This window comes from Perca flavescens, chromosome 3 (assembly GCF_004354835.1).
Source record: "Perca flavescens isolate YP-PL-M2 chromosome 3, PFLA_1.0, whole genome shotgun sequence".
Lineage (NCBI taxonomy): Eukaryota > Metazoa > Chordata > Actinopteri > Perciformes > Percidae > Perca > Perca flavescens.
This window is the reverse complement of record NC_041333.1, coordinates 10807136-10823909: the sequence shown is the minus strand read 5'-3', so window position 1 is coordinate 10823909 and position 16774 is coordinate 10807136.

Sequence of the window (16774 nt, the reverse complement as noted above, 5' to 3'; positions counted from 1 at the left end):
AGAGTTGAAGAGATGGGTCTTGAGGCGGGACTGGAAGATGGTGAGGGAGCAGGATGTTATGGCTCACAGTATCGAAGGCTGCACTCAGGTCGAGGAGAATGAGGATGTTGAGGGAACCGGCATCAGCAGAGGTGAGGAGGTCGTTGAGGACTTTGAGGAGAGCAGTTTCTGTGCTGTGGAGGGGGCGAAAACCAGATTGGAGAGGTTCGAATAGGTTATTGACATGAAGATGGGTTTGTAGTTGTGAGGCGACTATGCGTTCCAGGGTTTTAGACAGAAAGGGGAGGTTGGATATTGGGCGGTAGTTGTTGAGAGAGGAGGGATGCAGACCAGGTTTTTTAAGGATTGGGGTGACAGCAGCAGTTTTGAAAGCAGAGGGGACAGTTCAAAGGGACAGTGAGGAGTTGAAGAGGTTAGTGAGGTAGGGGCATAGGACCGGGAGGCAGGACTTCAGGATTGGAGTAGGGAAGGGATCAAGGGAGCAGGTAGTGGGTTTGGAAGAGCTGATGAGTTTGGAGATTTCAGGAGGAGTGACTGGGTCAAACTGGGAGAGGAGGCAGTGTGGAGGAGGGGTCGGGAGGTCTGGAGGGATGGGGAGAGGATGGTCCAAGGTAGGTGCTGGAGTAGATCCTGGGAGGTCAGATACAGGGGATAGAGATTTGTAAATGAGATTGATTTTGTCAGTGAAAAAGTGGAGGAATGAGTTGCAGAGATCTGGAGTAGAGGTAAGGAGGCTGTTGGTCCGAGGCTTGATGAGGTTGTTCATTGTGGAGAAGAGGGTTCTGGGGTTTTGGCAGGGGTCGGTGAGGATGGTGGAGAGGTAGGCAGAATTGGCAGCAATGAGGGCATCTTTGTAGGCGGTGAGATGGGATTTATAGGCTTCATGATGGACTGTGAGGGATGATTTCTTTGTCAGACGTTCAAGTTGGCGGCCAGTTTGTTTCATTTTTCACCTTCTGATTGAAAATGACGGCGAGGCCACCTCCATGGCGGGAGGGGCGGGGTTTGCCGATGTAGTTGTAGCCAGGGGGGGATGCTTGGTTGAGGGAGAAGAAGTCGTTGGGTTGTTGCCAGGTTTCGGTGAGCAGAAGGAAGTCCAGAGTGTTGTCGAGGATTAGTTCATGGAGGGCAGGGGCTTTATTGTTGAGCGATCGGGTGTGAGGAGGGCAAAGTTGGCATGGTGAGAGGGTGGTGGGATGGGGGCAGGCTGGAGAGATCTGAGGTTGTCCCGGTTAGCAGTGCGTGTGGTCGGTGGGGTGTGGGGGTATTGCAGTTGAGGGGGGACAGTGAGCCGATTAGCAAATGATTGGAGATTATGATTAAGTGTATGTGAAGTGGGGAAAGCCGTGGACTAGGAGCACAGAGGTGGATGAATGAGGTGAGTGCCAGAATGATCCACGGCATGACAGGAGGAGAGGAATGTCTAGTCTTGGTCGAGGCTCGCATCTGGTGGAGGTTGCCTGTGAGAAGGAGATCAGCAATCGGGTTAGCCGCTGTAGCAGCTAGGATTAGCCGCCACGCGTTTGGTGAACGGGGGCAGCCAGCTAGCGGCTAACCGACGAGGCAAGAGTCCGGTCAAGGAGCCGAGGCGGCTTCGGGAACCAGCTGAGAGACTGTCCATAGGTACAGAGGCTGTCCAGAGGTAGGGGGTACAGCGAACACAAACAAACACAAGAGAATAGCAGACGGAGAAGCGGCGAATAACCAGCGCCAGAGTCCTCTCACGTCAAAACTGTAGATACTAAGATGTAGATACCATGTAAACTGTAGATACCATAAGAATCCCGTTTGGATTGGCAAGAAAGTCTCAAAACCTATAGGAAGGCCCTAAGAAAGGCCAGATCAGACTATTACTCTTCACTAATAGAAGAAAATAAGAACAACCCAAGGTTTCTTTTCAGCACTATAGCCAGGCTGACAGATAGCCACAGCTCTACTGAGCCATCTATTCCTCTAGCTCTGAGTAGTGATGACTTCATAAGCTTCTTTAATGATAAAATTATAACAATTAGAGCTAAAATTCATCACCTTTTGCCCTCAACTTCTAACAGTTCACCTTTAAATGCAGGACCGCTAGAAAGAACAACTAGTCCTGACATATACTTAGACTGCTTTTATCCTATAGACCTCCAACAATTAATGTTAAAGATATCCTCAGCTAAGCCATCTACCTGTCTCTTAGACCCCATCCCAACGAGACTTCTCAAAGAAGCGTTACCCGTGGTCAACACTCCATTACTACATATGATCAATATGTCCTTATTAACAGGTTATGTACCGCAGTCATTTAAAATAGCTGTGATAAAACCTCTTCTGAAAAAACCCACCCTCGATACCGAGGTCTTAGCAAACTATAGACCTATATCTAACCTTCCCTTTCTATCCAAGATCCTTGAGAAGGTGGTTGCTAATGTGATTTTCTACGTAGCAATAGTTTATTTGATGACTTTCAATCAGGATTTAGGAAGCATCATAGCACAGAGACGGCACTGGTGGAAATTACTAACGACCTTCTAACTGCTGCAGACAAAGGATTTGTCTCCATTCTTGTTTTACTAGATCTTAGTGCTGCATTTGACACTATTGACCATACAATCCTGTTGCGGAGATTGGAACACTTAGTTGGCATTAAAGGAATTGCTCTAAGCTGGTTTAAGTCCTATTTCTCTGATCAATCTCAATTTGTTAATGTTAATGATAAATCCTCCAAGTAAGTTAGCCATGGCGATCCACAAGGCTCAGTGCTTGGACCAATTCTATTCTCCTTATATATGCTTCCTCTTGGTAATATTATTAGGAAACACTGAATTAACTTTCACTGTTATGCGGATGACACCCAATTATACTTGTCAATCAAACCAGACGACACTAGTCAGCTAGCTAAACTTCAAGTGTGCATTAAAGATATAACATCCTGGATGACCTATAATTTTCTGATGTTAAACTCTAACAAAACTGAAGTTATAGTGCTGGGCCCTAAACACCTCAGAACCTCATTATCTAAAGACATAGCTACTCTGGATGGTATTGCCCTGGCCTCCAGCACTACTGTCAGAAATCTAGGGGTTATTTTTGATCAGGATATATCCTTTAACGCCCATCTAAAACAAACCTCAAGAACAGCCTTTTTTCAGCTTCGTAACATTGCCAAAATTAGGAATATCCTGTCTCAAAATAATGCTGAAAAACTAGTCCATGCATTTGTTACTTCCAGGCTGGACTATTGCAATTCCCTACTGTCAGGTTGCTCAAATAAGTCCCTTAAGACTCTCCAGTTGATCCAGAATGCTGCAGCGCGTGTTCTCACAAGAACTAAGAAAAGAGATCATATTTCTCCTGTATTAGCTTCTCTGCATTGGCTTCCTGTAAAATACAGGATTGATTTTAAAATCCTTCTCCTGACCTACAAAGCTCTAAATGGTCAAGCACCATCATATCTAGAAAGGATCCTAATATCTTATTGTCCCACTAGAGCATTGCGCTCCCAGAATGCAGAGTTACTTGTGGTACCTAGAGTCTCTAAAAGTAGAATGGGAGCCAGAGCCTTATGCTACCAGGCTCCTCTCCTATGGAACCAGCTCCCAATCTGGGTTCGGGGGGCAGAAACTGTCACCTCATTCAAGAATGAACTTAAAACTCTCCTATTTGATAAAGCTTATAGTTAGGGAGTGAGGAGTTGCAGTGTCCACCTAACTGGCCCAACTGCTTCTCTTCATAATTGTTAGATTAATAACGTATAACAAAAGTAGAGGGAGGCAGGCCAGCTAAGCCCGATCCGGCGGGGGTGAGTTCAAAGCCCGAACAGGCTACCTCTCCTTATGTCCTGTCTCTCTTAGTTACGCTGTTATAATTTTACGCTGTTTCTCTCCCTTTCTATTACCATTTGTGTGCATCCCGTCCCAGAAATGCTTGTTACCAATCCTAGCTTCTGGGGAGTTTACTCCCCGGAGTCCTTATGTTTTTTCCCCCAGCGTATTTCCTTGGAGAACGTTGGCACAAAGATCCTGGTTGCAGCTGTCGCCGTGGTCCTGCTGCACTCCCTGCTGAGCTCAGCGGTGCCCTGCAATGTCATGCTGCGTCCTGCTGAACCCTGCAGCTTCCTGCTACGTCCATCCATGCTCTGCTGGGCCACGCTACATCCTGGAACGCCCTGCAGCGCCCTGATATGACATGAACTACTACGACTACCATTTGAAGTCACTGTTCCATTATTAATTTGACTATTATCGCCACTGTTCATCATATCCCCATCCGGCCCATCAGACACCGCCTACCAAGAGCCTGGGTCTGTCCGAGGTTTCTTCCCAAGAGGGAGTTTTTCCTCGCCACTGTCGCACTGCTTGCTCTTGAGGGAATTACTGTAATTGTTGGAATTGTTGGGGCTTTGTAAATTATAGAGTGTGGTCTAGACCTACTCTATCTGTAAAACATCTCGACATAACTCTTGTTATGATTTGATACTATAAATAAATTGAATTGAATTGAATTGAATTGAATTAATAGACTTATTTGAATGACAGTTGATCAATCATATACTCAGGATTTTAGGGTACAGTGCAGTACACAGTGTTTTATCCTTTTTATTGCATTGGATAATGAAGACAGGAAAAATAGTAAAGATAGAAGTGGACAAACCATAACAAGTCTAATGCTATGTTTACACGTGGCCGGCTATTTTCATAAACGGACATTTCAACCTCTCCGTTTTCAGAAAAGTGTTTATATGTACCTGTGTATATATGCCGTCAATGCAGTCAAGAGCACGCCAGACCTGTAGGTGGCAGTGTAACGAGAAGCTCAAGCCCACGTTAGCCAATCAGAAACCCGACAATAGCAACAACAGCAACCAATCACTACCTCTTTTTCTCTCTCGGCTGCCTAAACCTCCGTTTGTCTCAGTTTACATGCAAATGTGCAAACAAGGTTTTCCAAAATCTCCACTTTGGACGGAGTTTTTAGAAATAATCGTTTTCTGTGAAAACAGGGTTTTCGTGTAAATGAGAGGCCAAACCGCAGGAAAATATCTCCGTCTTCCCTTCGTGTAAACGGTGCTTAAGAGGGTACAGCCAAGCTAGCTGTGGCTGCACAGTCGTGCTTTGAGGTTAGTCACGCATTGCCAGACCCTCCTCCACAACGCTGCAGAGGAGGGTCTGGCTAGTCCACACAGCATTCTGGGATGGCGGAAAAACGTGCTCTGCTTTATTGGTATTTCTTTAAACCATTCACAATTGTCATGGGCGGTGCTAAGCTGCAAAATAGCCTCGGGAAGGAACTTGTTTTGGTGGAACGTGTACGTTCAAAAGTTGTTTTAGTCGTGCAACAGAAAACTCAGATTGGACAGATACGGTATTCTAGCTAGCTGTCTGGATTAATCCTGCAGAGATCTGAGGAGCAGTTAACCATAGTCCTCATAAATCCACCTGAGTTTAGAATGCCAACACAAAAAGGCGGAGAGTAATGGGCATCAGGCGGAATTTCTGGCAGCACCTGAACAATCCCGGAAATGAAACATCGTCGATATAGACTACTTTGAGCTTAATGTTAACAGCAGCCTGCTACCATGCTTGCAGTAACAATACTAACATGCTGTTTACTAGGTATAATATTTACCTTGTTAACCAGCTTAGCTTAGTGTGTTAGCATGCTGGCATTACAGCTAAGGCTTATGAATGGCATTAGCTTTGCAGGTTTTTGGTCATAAAACAAAGTATTTAACAAAATCCTATTTCTGATATGATGGTGGTGCTAAATCAAAAGTTAAGGGATCACCAAAGTTATTAAAATTAATTTTGAGTTGGACATGAATGTGTGTACCAAATGTCATGGCTATCCATCGTTGTTGAGACATTTCCCCCAAAAATCTTAAAATGTCAACTCCATGGTGGTGCAAGAGGTAAAGTCAGTTAATGACAAACGTCAGTAAGATTCATCCTCCAGGTACCATGAATATCTGCACCAAATTGAATGACAATCCATACATTAGTTGTCTAGATATTTCAGTCTAGACCAAAGTGGTGGATCGAACCAACCAATGATGGCTAAAAAAAACAAGATGAATTTGAATCATTTGTCATGTTATTGTCAAATAAAATGTTGTTTTAGTGTACATTTCATTAAACAGCATGAAAAATAAATATATCTGTTAATCATGTTGAGTATTACACTTGTGAACACATTAATGGGTGGCAGATGCCATTTCAATGGTGCATGACTTGACTCACCTCCAAAAGCTCCTCACCTGTATCAACCCTGCTTTTCTTGAACTCTGGGAAGAAATGAATCCATATTTTCTGTCAGTGTATGTGTGTTACTGTGAAAGAACTTCAGTCTATGTGAAAGGACACCTTCCACTTCTCTCCTATGACATGGCCAGTATACTAAACAATTACCAAGTTAACATGTGTATAATATTCAGTTTTTTGTCCTTAATCCAAAATAGATATTCTAATTAAGCTGTTTGCATGGCTAGTGAAAGGGAATATTCCACTAATATTGCCGTTTACAGGCAGCCGTGCAAAACAGAACTTTTTCAAAGTTTTCCAGCGGTGGAGGACTTGTTCGGCCGTGTGAACACAGCCTCCCTCTTTCATTCCTTGAACCAGCTTTGCCTTTGTCAGCGTTGCAATGTTTGTGCACATCCAAAAACCTGTTGATATCCAGTTCATTTAATCATGTTTGAAAGTAGCTGTGTTTCTCCTTCTTTTCTTTTGGCCATCCATCTCTACCACAGCCCTGCAAACTGTCGGCTGGTTGGTTTATGTACAACAATGCACAGAGCTGACCGTAAGCCGTAAACAGGCAAGAGACCCAGAAACTGTCACAAACTGCGGTGTAAAACCCTGATTGAGACGCAGATTCCGAGTGCGCTGTGTACATGCTTCTGAAACCTGAATAATATTGGCATATCCCACATAATGTGTGTCCTAATCAGAAAATGTTAAATTCGAAGAAAGAAAAGCCTTATTCAGAACATTGAAATGGAATATGCTGTTTACATAATGGGTATCAAATTCGGAATGTTTTCATATTTGGAATAATACTGGAATATAAGTGTGCATGTAAACATACTCATTGTAACTTATCAAACTGTATACTTCTGCCGAATAAATAACCGCATATTCATGGCAGCTTGTATCTTAAAAGGCACCATTCATGTCGGTCTCTATTAGCAACAAAGAAATTTAAAACAATATTGAGTCTCTGAACCAGCTCATGCTAGCATGCAATTAAATATGTTCATATTTTAGTGAGAGATGTGTAAGCAAGAATAGAGCAGAGTTTCAACAATAACTTGCCACTCTCTCACTCTATCTCACAATGTTATTGTGATTCTTGGGGTGACAATTCTAAGAGTTAACTCTTGATTCAAAACTCTGTTCTTTGCCACTGAGATGCAAATGAAACACAGCTGACAGTTAAGCTTACTGGTCTTTATGAGGGTTATTGTCTGAACAGATAAAAGCAGAGAAAGGTGTGCGAGATGATGCATCTTTTTTATTTAAGTTAAATGAACTGCATTAGCTTGCAAGTGTCTAAGGCCGGTTACACACTGCACGCGTCACGGGAGCGTGACGTTTCTGTTGCGTGTCAGCTGCGTGTCAGCTGTGTGGATTTTGTCTGCCTTTACACACCAGAAACGTGTCTGACGCGGTGCTGCTGCTGCTAGTCTTGTCTGGACACATGGATGTTTCCCAGTGATAAAATGAAATACCATCCATCCATCCATCCATCCATCTTCGTCCGCTTATCCGGTGTCGGGTCGCGGGGGGAGCAGCTCCAGCAGGGGACCCCAAACTTCCCTTTCCCGAGCAACATTAACCAGCTCCGACTGGGGGATCCTGAGTTCCCAGGCCAGGTTGGAGATATAATCCCTCCACCTAGTCCTGGGTCTTCCCCGAGGCCTCCTCCCAGCTGGACGTGCCTGGAACACCTCCCTAGGGAGGCGCCTAGGGGGCATCCTTACCAGATGCCCGAACCACCTCAACTGGCTCCTTTCGACGCAAAGGAGCAGCGGCTCTCCCGAGCTCCTCACGGATGACTGAGCTTCTCACCCTATCTCTAAGGGAGACGCCAGCCACCCTCCTGAGGAAACCCATTTCAGCCGCTTGTACCCTGGATCTCGTTCTTTCGGTCATGACCCAGCCTTCATGACCATAGGTGAGGGTAGGAACGAAAACTGACCCGGTAGATCGAGAGCTTTGCCTTCTGGCTAAGCTCTCTTTTCGTCCTAACGGTGCGATAGATTGAATGCAATACCGCACCCGCTGCGCCGATTCTCCGACCAATCTCCCGCTCCATTGTCCCCTCACTCGCGAACACAACCCCAAGGTACTTGAACTCCTTCACTTGGGGTAAGGACTCATTCCCTACCTGGAGAAGGCATTCCATCGGTTTCCTGCTGAGAACCATGGCCTCAGATTTAGAGGTGCTGATCCTCATCCCAACCGCTTCACACTCGGTTGCGAACCGATCCAGTGAGTGCTGAAGGTCGCAGGCCGATGATGCCATCAGGACCACATCATCTGCAAAGAGCAGCGATGAGATCCCCAGCCCACCAAACTGCAACCCCTCCCCCCCCCGACTACGCCTCGATATCCTGTCCATAAATACTACAAACAGGATTGGTGACAAAGCGCAGCCCTGGCGGAGGCCAACCCTCACCTGAAAAGAGTCCGACTTACTACCGAGAACCCGGACACAGCTCTCGCTTTGGTTGTACAGAGATTGGATGGCCCTGAGAAGAGACCCCTCACCCCATACTCCCGCAGCACCTCCCACAGTATCTCCCGGGGACCCGGTCATACGCCTTCTCCAAATCCACAAAACACATGTAGACCGGTTGGGCATACTCCCAGGCTCCCTCCAGGATCCTTGCGAGTGAAAGAGCTGGTCCGTTGTTCCACGACCAGGACGGAATCCGCATTGTTCCTCCTCAACCCGAGGTTCGACTATCGGCCGAACCCTCCTTTCCAGCACCTTGGAGTAGACTTTACCAGGGAGGCTGAGAAGTGTGATACCCCTATAATTGGCACACACCCTCTGGTCCCCCCTTTTTAAAAGGGGAACCACCACCCCAGTCTGCCACTCCTTTGGCACCGTCCCCAGACTTCCACGCAATGTTGAAAAGGCGTGTCAACCAGGACAGCCCCTCCACACCCAGAGCCTTGAGCATTTCTGGACGGATCTCATCAATCCCGGGGCTTTGCCACTGTGTAGTTGTTTGACTACATCAGTGACTTCCGCCTGGGAAATCGGCGACAATCCCCCATTATCCTCCAGCTCTGCCTCTAACATAGAGGGCGTATTAGTCGGATTCAGGAGTTCCTCAAAGTGCTCCTTCCACCGCCCTATTACCTCCTCAGTTGAGGTCAACAGTGTCCCATCCTTACTGTACACAGCTTGGATGGTTCCCCTTCCCCCTCCTGAGGTGGCGAACAGTTTTCCAGAAGCACTTTGGTGCCGACCGAAAGTCCTTCTCCATGTCTTCTCAAACTTCTCCCACACCCGCTGCTTTGCCTCTTTCACGGCAGAGGCTGCAGCCCTTCGGGCCCTTCGGTACCCTGCAACTGCCTCCGAGTCCTCCGGGATAACATATCCCGGAAAGACTCCTTCTTCAGTCGGACGGCTTCCCTGACCACCGTTGTCCACCACGGTGTTCGTGGGTTACCGCCCCTTGAGGCACCTAAGACCCTAAGACCACAGCTCCTCGCTGCAGCTTCAGCAATGGAAACTTTGAACATTGTCCACTCGGGTTCAATGCCCCAGCCTCCACAGGGATGCACGAAAAAGCTCCGCCCGGAGGTGTGAGTTGAAAGTCTGTTGGACAGGGGCCTCCTCCAGACGTTCCCAATTTACCCGCACTACACGTTTGGGCTTACCAGGTCTGTCCAGAGTCTTCCCCACCCTCTGACCCAACTCACCACCAGATGGTGATCGGTTGACAGCTCTGCCCCTCTCTTCACCCGAGTGTCCAAAACATACGGCCTCAGATCAGATGAAACGATTATGAAATCGATCATTGACCTTCGGCCTAGGGTGCTCTGGTACCAGGTACACTTATGAGCATCCCTATGTTCGAACATGGTGTTCGTTATAGACAGTCCATGACTAGCACAGAAGTCCAACAACAAACAACCACTCTGGTTTAGATCAGGAGGCCGTTCCTCCCAATCACGCCTCTCCAGGTGTCTCCATCATTGCCCACGTGTGCGTTGAAGTCCCCCAGCAGAACAATGGAGTCCCCCACTGGAGCCCCATGCAGGACTCCAGTCAAGGTCTCCAAGAAGGCCGAATACTCCGAACTCCTGTTTGGTGCATATGCACAAACAACAGTCAGAGTTTTCCCCCCCACAACCCGCAGGCGTAGGGAGGCGACCCTCTCGTCCACCGGGTAAACTCCAACACAGCGGCGCTCAGCCGGGGGCTTGTGAGTATCCCCACACCCGCCCGGCGCCTCACACCCTGGGCAACTCCGGAGAAGAAAAGAGTCCAACCCCTATCCAGGAGTATGGTTCCAGAACCAAGACTGTGCGTGAGGTAAGCCCCACCAGATCTAACCGGTGGCGCTCCACCTCCCGCACCAGTTCCGGCTCCTTCCCCACAGAGAGGTGACGTTCCACGTCCCCAGAGCCAGCGACTGCTGCCCGGGTCTGGTCCGTCGAGGCCCCCCTGACCTTCACTGCCACCCATGTGGCATCGCACCCGACCCCAACGGTTCCTCCCACAGGTGGTGGGCCCATGGGATGGAGAGGGAGTTGCCACGTAGCTTGTTCGGGCTGTGCCCGGCGGGCTCCGTGGCAAACCCGCCACCAGGCGCTTCGCCGACGAGCCCACCGTCTGGGCCTGGCTCCAGGCGGGGCCCCGGGCTTCCTCCGGGCAGGGTCACTCCATCTCTGCTTAGCTTTTTCATTGGGGTTTTTGAACCATTCTTTGTCTGGCCCCTCACCTGAGACCACTTTGCCTTGGGAGACCCTACCAGGAGCACAAAGCTCCAGACAACACAGCCCTCAGGTTCACAGAGACACACAAACCTCTCCACCACGATAAGGTGATGGTTCACGGAGAGGCATACCATGAAATACCATGTTAAACATAAATATATACTGATTTGATTACAGCAAAGACAACGTCGGCAGTATTGACGGCAAAATAGGCTCCAGAATATTTCGTTTTGTATTGACAGGTGCAATATTAGAAAATCGATTTAAAAAAATACATTCATATAAGCCTATCTGTATTTATATCAAAACCTAGAGGCTTTCAAACATCAACATGTCATTTGTTAATATGTATTTGTGTCTAAATGACATATACACATATTTTCCTATTCTATTTTGCCTGGAAACGCTTCCAACACGCTCGCGTCTCGCGTGAAAAATAGGCGTTGGTTCTATTTCTTGCAGGCACGCGTCTCAGGCGCGGCTCGAGACGCGCGTCTCACGCAGGCAGTGTGTAAGCTCTAACCTGTTAACATGGGAGCCGAAATATAAACGGACACGCCACGCGGCTGACACGCTCGCGTGACGCGTCCAGTGTGTAACCGGCCTTACAGACTTCTTCCTGCATGAAAGTAATGAAAGTCACTGGGACTGATCAGCAGACATATTATGATCATTTTTGTGGATCAGGCAGTCAAAATTTCACTAAATGCACTTGTAGTAAACCATGTGATACAAACAAAAGATATTTCTTTTCAACTGGCAAAATCCAGAGCTGACAGATCTCAGTGTTAGTCCAAAGCTAAATGCCAGTGTGAGTTCCACAGAAAGTCGGCAACACTGAATCATCTCAAATGTACGACTGGATGAATGCATTTTTTAGGCCTTTTCAGAAATCTGGACACACTAGCTCATTTTGACGCAGCAGGCTGTGGGCACATCGGCTGTGTCAGCCAGACAAATAGGGTCCAGAGAGACTTCTGTTTTTTTTCTCCTGCTTCGTCTTCTCTTGTCAGTGGTATCAGTGATGTTAGACAAAGTGTTTAATCTTTTCTGTCCTTAAAGAAGATGCAATGTATCAGTGTATTCCAGCCACCAAGTCGTTGGAGACTCTTTTCCTCAATAATATGCTTGTCAAGTGTATCTTCTCTCTGTCTCCCTCCCCTCACTATCATTTTTTTCCCCATGGTGGCTTGTAAGCAAACAACACAATGCTGTAAATGGAAGCTCACTGCTCCAAGTTAATGTACTTCATTAGAGGTTCAGTTTTGCATGTCTGGCTTAATTTAACGGGTCGGAAAGCCTTGGGACAATTCTTCTGACATTTTGAGAATGCCAGGCTCGACATAGGAGGCTTATGTTTATGTGAAAGCATGGGAAGAAAGAGAGAAGGGACTGGGAGAAATTAGCGCTAACTCTGCCTGTTACTGGTGGTTTAGAGCCTAAGGGGACAGGATGCAGACGGACCCAGGGAGCACACAGCTGGAGTGGGGGGTGAAGAGGAGGACGCAATGCAAGGTAACGCACTGCCAGGAGGGGGGGTCACTTCTCTTCCTCACATGACAGCAGCAGTCAGTCATACAGAGCTCCTTTTTGGTTTTCTAGTTTCCACTGAATACGTTTTGCTGTTCCACAAATGTACTACATTAAAGATGGACATAAACTGTAAAGGATCGGATAATATATGAAAAAAGAAATCTTTATTATTTATCATACTGCACGTACTGCATATGTATGCACAGGCAAAAGATGAGGCAGTATGCCTTGGCTGTTTTTGTCTGACACTGATTTTTTATGGGGCACATTTGGCACTATACAATTCATGCAGGGTAGAACTGCATGATTTTCCAGTTGGTTTGCCCTGTTTATTCAGAGCAGCCATGAACTAAAATAAAGAGGTGGACTACTTGTGAATGCCCATGTTCTTGTGATGTGTTGGATAGCTTTACAGAGCATTTCTAAATACAGAGAAAGCTGTATATGTCTTGTGTCTTGGGGTATTGGGGAAATCTGGACCTTGAGTGGCATAACAGCACCTGACATAATCACATGAGCCTGGATTTGTAGAGTATGATGTGATTGTGATTTCTCATCTGCGTTCAATACAATTCAACCACATTTACTTTTATCAAAAATGATTCAGTTTCAGATTAATTCTTATCTTATCCTTTGGTATTACTCATTTCTTTCAAATAGGGTCCAGCTGGTCAAAGTAAATGACAGACTCTCTCCAGTCTTCTCCAAAGACAACTAATGTTGGAGTACCCCAGGGCTGTATTAGCTCACTTGTGTTGTTTACTTTATATACCTCTGATTGCACCGCTACTTTACCAAATCAGTTTTTGTTAAAGTACTCAGATGACTCAACTCTCCTGACCTTATTGAACAAAGGTGATGACCCTACACTGTATCAGGGCAATGTGGATTGGTTAGTTAAGTGGTGTGATAATAATGCTCTCATTATTAACACTGTGAAGACAGAGGAAATCATTTTTGGAATAACTCATGTCAACTGTCCTTAGTGAAGATTCATAACTCAGAAATTAGTCAAGTCTCGGTCTATAAATATTTGGGTGTCATGATACACGACAATCTCTCATGGACTTCTCATATAGATTTTATCTGCAAAAAAATACAACAGCGTGTTTATTTTCTTCGTAGATTAAGATCTTTTGGAGCTAGTAGTCAAATCATCTCTCTGTTTTTCACATTAGTAATTCAGAGTATGATGCTTTACTGTAGTACTGCTTGGCTAAGTAGCCTCTCAGTTAAAAATAAAACAAAGCTATTTAATCAGATTAAAATTTGCCCAAAGATTATAGGACTACCTGTAGCGCACTCCTTTCAGGAGGCTCACAATAATAGTATGCTTAGACTAGCCAGAAATATTTCAAATGACTCTTTACATGTCTTGCACAGTGAATATCACCTTCTGCCTTCAAACAGACGCTTTAGAGTTCATTCTTTTAATCATATTAGACTTAAAAACTCCTTCATACATCAATATCCTATTGCTAAACCGACTACCTTAAACCCAGTGCAATATTTATTTCAGGGATATACATCTCCAAGACTTTGTCTCTGTGTATGTTCATGTCATGTACTGTTGTTATATATGTTTTCACTGTTTCCTTATTTTGGAGTTTATGTCATTTGTGGTAATGTCTCATGTATGTCTGTTGGTGTTATTAATCCTATGTATGTTTGGATGTTTTTGGATGTATGTGTATGTCCTCATTTGGATATATGTGTATGTCATTCACTGTTTTTGGATGTATGTGTACGTCCTCATTTTTAAATGAGCTACCCAGGGATGTACAAAGAATTTCAGCCGTTGGCTGACAATAAAGTTGTATCGTATCGTATCATAGTATGTGCCTCTGGGAATGTTTCACTATTAATACAAATGAAACTTATTGAAGCACTAAAGAACCATCATTGTTGCATTTCCTAATGATTGTAGTGACCGGGAGGCACACAGCGTGGACAAGAAACAGCAAAATAATGGGTACAGTTGATACAGAAAAGGTCATCTTAACAAATGGACTAACCTGGCTGGATAAAGACACTAGAAGGGTTACTTAATGGCGTGTAAGCCCATTGTGACAGCACCATGTGTAAATGGTGCTGTCCCTCAAAGGAGAACCTGCTCATTATTTCAAGTGAAGTTCTGCAGACTGACTAACCTTGCTATCAATAAGGGCCAATTGATTGTCATGTGTTTGGAAGTCTTTTAAAAAGATCCCCATCAGTGTTTATTTTAGAATCTGACTTAGTGTTTCCACAAGATGGAGGAGCCAGATAATGTAGACCCTCAATGTACATGGTGATAAACACTGTGTTTGACTCAAGTCGTACAAGAAGGAATCCATTAGGACATTTTTATTTTATGGTTTGCAATGTTTTTCACTCACACTCCAGATTCCCTTTATAAATCACAATCGACTCTAAGGGCCCTATTTTAACGATCTGAAACGCAAGTATCAAACGTGAAACGCAAGTAGCTTTTTGGGCGGATCTTGGGATAAATGACTCTTGCGCCAGACGCAAATCTAAAATGGGTTGGTCTGAAGTAGCTAGGTGTGGCATCATCTCACATTGCCTTTAAGAGCAGGCGCGCTTGTTCCATGGCGGATTGCTATTATGACGGTAGATTTGCCTGGTGCACGCCAGCGGGAGCTTTCTGGGATGCAGCAAAGTAATAAATGCCCGTCTTGACCTGGTGGCAATGTTGCTGTGGCCTCTCGGGCGCATCTCCTCAAGTCTGGAGAGGATTTCTGCAGCCATGGAGCGTGGGCCTCCAAATGCACCTGTTGTGCCCCTTGCTCCTCCCCCCACTCCATCTCCGTCCACCCGCTCCACCATGAGCGCATCGCGCATTGCCACTCCCAGACCACATCCTGCCGGAGTGTCCAATCCCGCCGTAGTTCAACATCACGTCTCCTTAAGTCCTCTAATATTTCCTCATTTATGTCATCAACACATCCATGATTCATGGAAATGTTGTGTAAAACACAACAAGCCACAAAGAATGCTGCGACTTTTTGAGGACTGTACTGTAAAGTGCCTCCTGACCTATCCAAACGCCTGAAGCACATTTTCAGTAATATTTTTCCTTGTAATTATGTATGGTTTGCAAAAATGGGAACTGCTGCGTCCGTGTAGATGAGAGAAGCAAAGTGTATGCCCGTTGTGCACAAGCTACATTATGGCCAAGCATGCGCCCCAAAAATAGCATCTGAATAACGCGCCACTGACTTTAGACTAGGTTTTTCCTGGTCAGTGGCGGAATTGTTTTCTGAAACTGCAAAATAGCACCAGGGAACGTTTGCGCCTGAACATGCCTCCTCTTTTCGCTGAACTGCCCCCGGCAGCGCAAATACATTCCCTACTTTACCGACGTGCGTCTGTGGAGGGAAAAGTCCACTGTACAAAGACAATTGCGCTGAGTGCAAGATAGGGCCCTAAATGTGGCGCAGCTTTGGCGGCTTCATGTCACGCCCATAATTGCCCTTAAATAGTCAGTGAAACGCCCCAAATTAATATTCATCCATACCGACATCATGCGCAGAGAGGGAAATAAAGCAAAGAAGTTTAACTCAATGTGAAGTTGTAGTTCTTGTTAGAGAGGTGGAAAATAGCTAAATATGTTTGGAGGGCACAGTGTGGGCATTACTAATGCCAAAAAGCAAATCATGTTGCAAACGCAGTTAATGCCACAGCCTTAGAGGTCGGACCGTGGCCCAAATTAAAAAAGAAAGAGTCCGATATTAAAGTTGCAAAAAACAACTAGCACTACACAGCAAAAGTGTTTCTGCCATGGGACGCCGGCGCTGACCCCCTTGAAGTGGGACAAGTGTCGGCACAACACCAGCATGGCGTGGTTTCTCCGAGTGCTCCTCTGTAACACTGGCCCAAAACAGCACAGAGATCCAACAGGACAGCTCGAGGCTCTGAGGCCACTCGTCCTCATTTGCAAGCAAGTTTTCTTGCTGTCTGTCTGCATTTGCCACATCTCCCAACAGTGCAAAGCCAGCCATTGTGCGTCACTATGCATGGCATGCCTTTGTCCACCCATCAATTTGATTGTATCTAAAAAGCTAAAGGTGTTGGAGGTAATCTAATTATAAATGACAAAAAGTTCTGCGCAAGGAGCATGTAATTAGTAAAACTTTCTATTGTACCTTTCACAATGGTTAAAACATGCTACAACCTACAATAAAAACAAACATTTAAAACAAAAATAAAACGATCTATAGCCATTAAAATAAACACTGTATAAAACACTATGATACTGTATATGATGACCATATTAAAACGATGTGCTCCGCCAGACA